Source organism: Peromyscus maniculatus, chromosome X (genome assembly GCF_049852395.1).
Source record: "Peromyscus maniculatus bairdii isolate BWxNUB_F1_BW_parent chromosome X, HU_Pman_BW_mat_3.1, whole genome shotgun sequence".
Taxonomy (NCBI): domain Eukaryota; kingdom Metazoa; phylum Chordata; class Mammalia; order Rodentia; family Cricetidae; genus Peromyscus; species Peromyscus maniculatus.
Genome location: NC_134875.1, coordinates 123,844,492 through 123,853,483, shown reverse-complemented (window position 1 = coordinate 123,853,483; position 8,992 = coordinate 123,844,492). Strand labels below are relative to the sequence as shown.

The following is an 8,992-nucleotide window of genomic DNA, read 5'->3' as shown; positions in this document are numbered from 1 at the left end:
GTGGCACTATTTGAGAAGGATTAGAAAGATTAAGAGATGTGGCCTTGGAGTAAGTATGACTTTGTGTCACTAGGGGTTGGGCTTGGAGGTTTCAAAAGTTTCACACCACGCTCAGCATTTGTCTCTGCCCTACTTCTGTGGATCAGGATGTAAAGCCCTCAACTCCAGGGCTGTGCTTGATCGCATATGACCATGCTCCCCTCTATGATGACAATGGATTGACCCTCTGAAACTGTAAGCAAACCCCAATGAAATGCTTTCTTTTATGAAAGTTGCTGTGGTCATGATGTCTCTTCACAGCAATAGAACAGCGATTAAGAGGCTGCATACCGCCTTTTTGCCAAGATGGCGCCGAAAGCGAAGAGGGAAGCTCCTGCCCCTCCCAAAGCCGAAGCTAAAGCGAAGGCCTTGAAAGCTAAGAAGGCAGTGCTGAAAGGCATCCACAGCCACAAAAAGAAGATCCGCACGTCACCCATGTTCCAGTGGCCCAAGACCCTGCGGCTCCGGAGGCAGCCTAAATACCCTCGAAAGAGCATGCCCAGGAGAAACAAGCTTGATCATTATGACATCATCCAATTCTCCCTGACCACTGAGTCAGCCATGAGGAAGATAGAATCAATGCATTCATTATGGATGTCAAGGCCAACAAGCACCAGATCAAACAGGCTGTGAAGAAACTCTATGACACTGATGTGGCCAAAGTCAACACTCTCATAAGGCCTGATGGAGAGAAGAAGGCGTATGTTCGGTTGGCTCCTGACTACGATGCTCTGGATGTTGCCAACAAAATTGGGACCATCTAAACTGAGTCCAGCTGGCTAATTCTAAATATACTTTTTCACCCTAAAAAAAGAAGAGGCTGCATACCAAGTCTTACTAAATATGAAAGAACAGAAATAGCCTCTTCTTTCTTATCATATCATAATACAATAAAAATTGAAATCAATAGCAAGAGAAAACACAAAAACAACACAAATACATGGAGACTAAGAAATACACTTTTCTTTTTTTTTTTTTTTTTTTTTTTTTTTTTTTTTTTTTGGTTTTTCGAGACAGAGTTTCTCTGTGTAGCTTTGCGCCTTTCCTGGAGCTCACTTGGTAGCCCAGGCTGGCCTCGAACTCACAGAGATCCGCCTGGCTCTGCCTCCCGAGTGCTGGGATTAAAGGCGTGCGCCACCACCGCCCGGCTAAGAAATACACTTTTCATTAACAAATTGGTCATTGAAGAAATCAGTGAGGGAAATTTCAAATTTCTATAAAGAAATTAAAATGAAAGCACAACTTACCAAAACTTTTGAGATGCAGGAAAAACAATTTTAAAGAGGAAAGGCTAAAGTATATATTTACATAAAAAAACCAGAAATATCTGAAATATTCTAATGATGTTTCTCAAGCTCCTAGAAAAGAACAATTCAAAACCAAAGTAGTAGGTAGATGTCCTGAAGTAACAAAAATCAGTGCAGAAATTAATGAAAATGAGACTAATGGGACAACATACAGAACCAGTCAAAGACTTGATTTCTTGAATAAATACAACAGATTGACAAACCCCTAGGCAAACTAACTGTATTAGGTACTTGTTGCTGTGACAAAATACTTAACAAGAAGCAATCCACGGGGAGAAGAGTTTGAGTTTGCAGTTTGTAAGGATAAAGTTCATTACAGTGAAGAAGTCATGGTGAACAGGAGTTTGAGGTGGCTGGTCACATTATGCCCACAATCAGGAAGAGGAGAGTAGTAAGTGCTGATATTAGCTCCTTAAAAAAATTTAAAACATTATTTTGTGTGTACCTATGTTTTGCCTGGACATATGTCTGTGCACCATGTGTGTACACTGCCACCGGAGGCCAGAAGAAGGTTTCGGATCTCCTGGGACTGGAGTTATAGAGGGTTGTGAGCCACATATGGGTCCTGAGGATGGAACCTGGGTCCTCTGGAGGAGCACACAGTGCATCAGTTCAGTCCTCCCTTTTCCTTTTTATTCAGTTCAGGACCCTGGCTTTGGAATAGTGCTGCCCAAAGTTAAGGTGAGTCTTTCTACCTCAATTAAGATAATTTAGATAATCCCTCATAGCCATGCCTAGAGGCTTGGGTCCTGGGTAATTCTAAATCCTGTCAAGTTGAGAATCAATATTAAACATCATAGCTCCACCCCTTGTTCACTTGACACACAAATACATCATTTAATTTTTAGATGTATTTTATCTAATGTTTATGAATATTTTGCATGTATATATGTATGTATATGCACTATATGTGTGTATTGTGTTCATGGAGGTCAAGAGTGGGCATTAGATACCCTGGAACTGAAGTTACTGATGGTTGTAAGCTACTGTGTAGGTTCTGGGAATCAAATCTGGACCCTCTGCAAGAGCAACACATGCTAACCACTGACTTATCTCTCCAGGCCCCACAAACATATCACTTTTATATTTTGGGTTGTGTGCTTAGGTTTTAATGGCTGAACCATCTCTCCAGCCCAAACACATCACTTTTTCTCTTCTTGTCCCTATAGGATCATGACCATTTCATAATGCAAAATGTATTCAATCCAAGTTCAAAAGTCATCATAGTCTTTAATACTTCCAACATATTAACATGCCAAAATCTCTTCTGAGATTCAAGGCAGTCTCTCTCTTTTTTTTTTTTTTTTTGGTTTTTCAAGACAGGGTTTCTCTGTCAAGGCATTCTCTTAACTGTGTCCTATAACACCAAAAAACAAGTTACATGGTTCCCATAAACAAAGGCAGAAAGTAAACATTCATGTTCTAAAAGGGAAGATGTTGCAGAATATTTGTATACTCTATGAAGTTGTGTTGCTGTAACTGATGTAATAAAGAGTTGAATGGCCAATAACTAGGCAGGAGGTATAGGTGGGACTTCCAAGGACAGAGAGGACTCTGGGAAGAAGAAAGGTGGAGATACTAGGAGATGAAGAGTAAGCAGGACATGCAGGAGGAGAGGTAACAGCCACAAACCACATGGCAGAATATAGTTTAATATAAATGGGTAATTTAAGTTATAAGATCAAGTTAGAAACAAGCCTAAGCTATAGACTGAACTTTCATAATTAATAAGAAGTCTTTGTGTCATTTGGGAGCTGGTAGGACAGAGAACGACTTTTTACAGGAAGAATTAGTGTGTAACAAGGGATTGCAGGACAAAACAAAGAATAAAACACAGCAGACAAACATTAAACACCGTAGATCCATGTTTAACATCTTGGAATTATGGTAGAATCATTTGGGCTCCAAAGAGCTTTAGTAGCTCCACCCCTCAAGCTTTGATGTCTGCAGCATTCATAGCCTCTCTTGTGGGCCAGTACCACTCAATGGGTCTCCTGGAACTGGAGTTACAAATGTTTGTGAGCCACTGTGTGGGTGCTGGGAACTGAACGAACATCAGTTATCTGTGAAAGCAACACATGCTCTTAATGGCTGAACCATCTCTTCAGCCCTGCCTTCTAATATATTTTAAAGGTTAACTTATAGCTATTACATTAACATATAAATCTGGGACTCAGTGGGCAAAGGCACCTACTCCCCAGTCAGACAACCTAAGCTTGAGCTCTTGGATCCACATGGTAAAAGGAGAGAACTGATTACTAAAAGTTGTCCACTGACCTTGACACACATGCCATGGCATGCACATATCCACACAAAATAAATAAGTAAAAGTGTACAAATTTTTCTTAAAGATATAACACTATTGCTTGTGCCCTCCTCCTCCAAAAGCAGGGTTATTAAGGTTTTTATCTTGTCCAATTTAAACTAAGAAAATAAAGGCCATCTAACAACTAAATTGTTGCCATCTACTCAGCCTGCTTAAAAACCTTATAATATTCAGGTTAGGGCTGTGTCTTTGAGAGCTAAAATCTCTACTTATATTCACAGTCATGTCTTTAAAAGTGTAGATTGTAGATTTAAAAAACTGCTTAAAGCCAAGAAAAGGCAGATAAACAGTCTAAAAGTGAGTAGTAATGCATCTAAGTAAAAACTATAACATCTTTAGAGTTTCTTTAATCTGTTTTTTAGGGGATGGAGAAAGGGCTCAGTGGTTAACAACATTTGCTACTCTTGCAGAAGAGGTGAGTTAGGAGTTCAGAGTTCAGGTTCACAACTACATGTTACTTCAGCCACAGGAGATATGAGGCCCTTTTCTGATCTCTTCAGGTACCTGCATGCACACACACACACACACACACACACACACACACACACACACACACTACATCTTTTTTTTTTTTTTGAGACAGGGTTTCTCTGTGAAACAATCCTGGCTAGCCTGGAACTCACTCTGTAGACCAGGCTGGCCTCGAACTCACGGAGATCCACCTGCCTCTGCCTCCCGAGTGCTGGGATTCAAGGCATGAGCCACCAATGCCCGGCACATCTTTTTTGTTTTTTGTTTTTAAGATTTTTATTTATTATGTATACAATGTTCTGCCTGCATGTATGCCTGCAGGCTGGAAGAGGACACCAGATCTCATTATGGATGGCTGTGAGCCAGGACCTCTGGAAGAGCAGCTGATGCTCTTAACCATTGAGCCATCTCTCCAGCCCCCATAAAATACATCTTTAAAAATCTATTTTAAACTTTATTTTATTGTTGTTGTATGTATACATAAATAATGTGTATGTATGTGTATGTGTGGGGTTGCATGTACCATAGTGTGCATGTGGAAGACAGAGAACGACTTCAAGGAATTGTTTCTATCCTTGCACCTTCATGTGGCTTCCAGGGATTGTGTCAAGCCTGTTGACAGTCAGCTGGGTGAGGGTGTGCGAATTGTAGAGACAATGAGGAAGACAGAAAAGAATCCAGAGGTCTGCTGGTCAGTGCCAAACAGCCCCGAGTCTATTTCACAGCCAGCTTGTATACAGTCATGAAGGACAGAGGTAGAACAATGCACACAGCACAGGCATTGAACATCTATCCCATCCCTGAGTCAAGGAGCAGACAGTTTCATTTTCTATCTCGATGTATCTCTGGCTGGTATCAGCAGCCTGTGTCTAGCGAGATAGTGTGTTCATTCCCTTGGGCTAATCAGGGACTTTCTCATAGCCCTGGAGCAAGCAAGCTTGAACTCTATTGACTCAGAATAGACTTCAGATTCAAACTGAGAAACTGGGTCAGTTGTGGGCTCCCACAGGATTGAACTCAGGTCATTACATTTTTGAAGCAAATGCCTTTACCTGGTGATCTATCTCATTGGCCCTTAAATCTGTCTTTGTATGTGGGTATATGTATATATTGTTACTTGTGCTTATGTTTTTATATTGTTTACATAGCATCAAACTGGCTTATAAGTAAATGGTCATAATACATTTAAAAAATTAGGTTAGTCCACATGCCTTTTAGTTCATAGCATAAGAAAAATTTTAAAACAGAAAGTATAAATAAATGAATAAATAAATTCTCAGTCAAGATGTTATTTGGTTAGTCATTGCTTTAACTCTGATTCCACTAGTGGTCTAAAATAGTCCATACTGCCTAGATAAACAAACTAGCTCCTAGGACATGATAGGTCTCTGTAAGTCCTGGAATCCAAAGATAAGGACAATGACTTAGCCCCATGCTTTCAGTTTTATTCAATCCATATGCTTCAAAAAAGATTTTATGTTTTATCAAGATAATTGCTTAGTTTCTACTAAGTGTGTCAGGCCTCTAATTTAAAAACATGAGTGTTGAGAGAGTCAAGATTTATTTAAAGTTCTGTCTCTGTCAAGCTTTATGTAAGTGTTATATGGCAATTAAATTTTTATTAATTAATTAATTTGTTTATTTTTTGTTTTTGTTTTTACATCCTGACTGAAGTTTCCATTCCCTCCTCTCTTTCTAGTCCCTCAACAGAGCCCCCCTTCCCCCATCCATTCATTTCTTTTCTGTTTCTCTTCAGAAAGGGGCAGACCTCCCATGGATATCAACCAACCATGACATATCAAGTTGCAGTGAGACTAGGTACCTCCTCTCCTACTAAGGAATTAAATTTATTTTTATCATTTTAAAATTGTGTGTGTGTGTGTGTGTGTGTGTGTGTGTGTGTGTGTGTGTTGGTGTGGTAGGGTGCCTGCAGGGACCATAAGGGTTGGGTTCCCATAGATCTGGAGTAACAGGCAGTTGTAAGCTACTTGGCATGGGCACTGGGAACTAAACTCAGGTCCTCTTTAAAAGCAGTAAGCACTACCAAGTCATCTCTCCAGTCCAGCTAAAATTTAAAATACAATCAATTCTTCAATACTGGTGAAACTGCTGATTTTCTGGGTGCTCAATCAGCATACTTGAAGGTCAAAAGCAATGAAGATATAGGGACTAAAAAAAACCTAGTCAATATTTTGGTCAGTTATATGCCATGGGAATGATAGAGCATCTCTAAAAGTGCTCTGGCAAGTCATCCATCCTCTTGATCAAATAATCCATGGGGCCCCAGAAGTTGCACTTTACCAGTGTACATTCTACATCCTAATGTATTCTGTAAACCATGTTTTTCAACCTATGCTGAACTTGTGACTCCATGATGTATATCCACCCCTTTGCCTTGCTAAACTCCTGAACCTGTAATATATGATTGCCCTTTTGCCTAAGGAAAATGTGTCTTTCCAGATACCTTGGTAACTGCCCTTCCACATGATGTATTTTTGCACTTATCTACCACACAGGCAGCCTTGAGCCCTGAGTCCCTCACTCTTCTGTCCAGGTGCTAACAGCCAATTATCTCGACAGCTGCTTTCTATCAACCCTGTCCCTTCCCCATAAAAGGGACCTCAAAAGCCAGTAAAGGGCTGCTCTTGGAAATTCTCTGAAGAGGCAGACTGACCAGTCTAAATACAGCTTGATTAATAGACAGCTATGGAAACGGTTTCTTCTCAGGTATAGCACTATCTACACAAGAAGGAAGCAATCCTGAAGACACAGTGGAGTGCTCCCATTCCCCCACTTCTGGCCAGGAATGGAGAGAACACCACTCAGAATGTGAGCTTTGCCTTCCTCTCAAGCCATGGTGACTTCTCTAACTTTTACCAAGACTATTTTGAAACTGTGTTATTCTGCAGCCACTCCTCTTGAAGTTCATTGTATTCTTTGCCCTCAATTTTCTCGACAGTGAGGGTAGATTCCCTTTCCTCTTTCTTTATGCTGATATTCGGGTCCTTGTAGAATGTGGTACTGAGGACGGATAGAAAGGCTGGGGAATTATAGTGACAAGGGAAGAGAAGGATTGGAGACAGAAGAACCTATGCTCCCAGGATTTTTTCTGCCTCTTCTGCTGAAAAAAGCAGGAAACTTCAACTCATGAGGCAGAGGCAAGCTAATCTGAGTTCAATGCCAGCCTGGTCTACAGAGTGAGTTCCAGGACAGCCAAGGCTGTTACACCTGTCTCGAAAAAACAAACCAAAAGAAAAAATACAAAAAAAAAAAAAGGAAACTTCATATGTCACCAATAAAGCTCAAATTGCCCATGGAGATAATAGATGTTTTCCAAAAGACATCTTGTCAAGGACAGTAAATAAACTGTTCTTAGGACAAAACAATGTATGATTTTGAATTTCTAGTATTCTCCTCTCTTTTCTAAATCTAAACAATATCCTGCCCTCATTCAACTTACAACTTGGTTTACAGAAAGAAATTCTAAAGCATTTGTGTCTGTGTGGGAGGGTAAGAATGCCAAGGCTAACTGTGTGGAATTGGTTCTCTCCTTTCATGTTGACATGGGTGCTGGAGATTGAATTTGGGTCATCAGGCTTTTGTAACCTTTGCCCAGTGAGCCATCTCACAGATGAGTCCACAAGTTCCACTTTAAAATATCTCCTCTCAAACAGGGCATGGTGGTGCAGGCCTTTAATTCCAGCACTTGGATGCATAGGAAGCCATATCTATGAGTTCAAGGCCAGCCTGGTTTACAGAGCTAACATTCCAGGACAGCCAGGGCTCCACAGAGAAACCCTGTCTCAAAAAATCTTAAAAATTAATAAAAAAAATCTCCTCTTTTGACAGATACCATGCCTAGTTTATTTTCATATAAAAATATTTTTGCTGGGGCTGGAGAGATGGCTCAGCAGTTAAGAACACTGGCTGCTCTTCCAGAGGACCTGGATTCAATTCCCAGCACACTCAGGGCAGCTCACAACCATCTGTAATTCCAGTTCCAAGGGATCTGACGCCCTCTTCTGGCTTCCATAAGCACCAGTCACATACACATGATACATAGGCATATATGCAGTGGAAAAAAAAATAACCTCTCATACATATAACAAGATAATAAAAAGAAATTAAAACGTTTTCTTTCCCTTCTTTCTTTTTTTTTTTGAGACAGGGTTTCTCCATGTTATAGCTGTGGTTGTCTTGGAACTTGCTCTGTAGACCAGGCTGGTCTCAAACTCAGAGATCCACCGTCGTCTGCCTCCCAAGTGCTGGGATTAAAGACATGTATCACCACTACCAAGCTTAACACACACACACACACACACACACACACACACACACGGCCAGGTGGTGGTGGTGGTGCACACCTTTAATCCCAGCACCCAGGAGGCAGAGGCAGGTGGATCTCAGTGAGTTCAAGGCCAGCCTGGTCTACAAAGCAAGTTACAGGACAGCCAAGACTGTTACACAGAGATACCCTGTCTTGAAAAGCCAAATTTTTTTTCTGTTTTTTTATTTGTATGGGTGTGTTGCCTGCACATATGTATGTCTGTGCACTGTGTGCATGTAGTGTCTGCAAAGGCTAGATGAAGGCATCAGATCTCTTGGGACTATAGTTATAGAGGGCTGTGAACTGCCATGTGGATGCTGGGATTCAAACCTGAGTCCTTTGCAAGAGCAGCCAATACTGCTGAGCCATCTCTCCAACCCCATTTCTTGTAATTTTTGAGATTGGGTCTTACTAAGTTGTTCAGCCTGGTCTTTAATTTATTCTGTATCCCAGGCTGATCTCGAAGTTATAATACTCTTCCCTCAGCCTCCTGAGTAGCTGGAATTACTGATGTGTGCAATT

General features: G+C 40.8%; 1 pseudogene; it reads left to right on the top strand.

The window, feature by feature from the left end:
- Positions 1–345: 345 nt before the first annotated feature.
- LOC102914785 (large ribosomal subunit protein uL23 pseudogene) lies at positions 346–837 on the top strand (annotated as a pseudogene).
- The last annotated feature ends 8,155 nt before the right edge of the window (positions 838–8,992 follow it).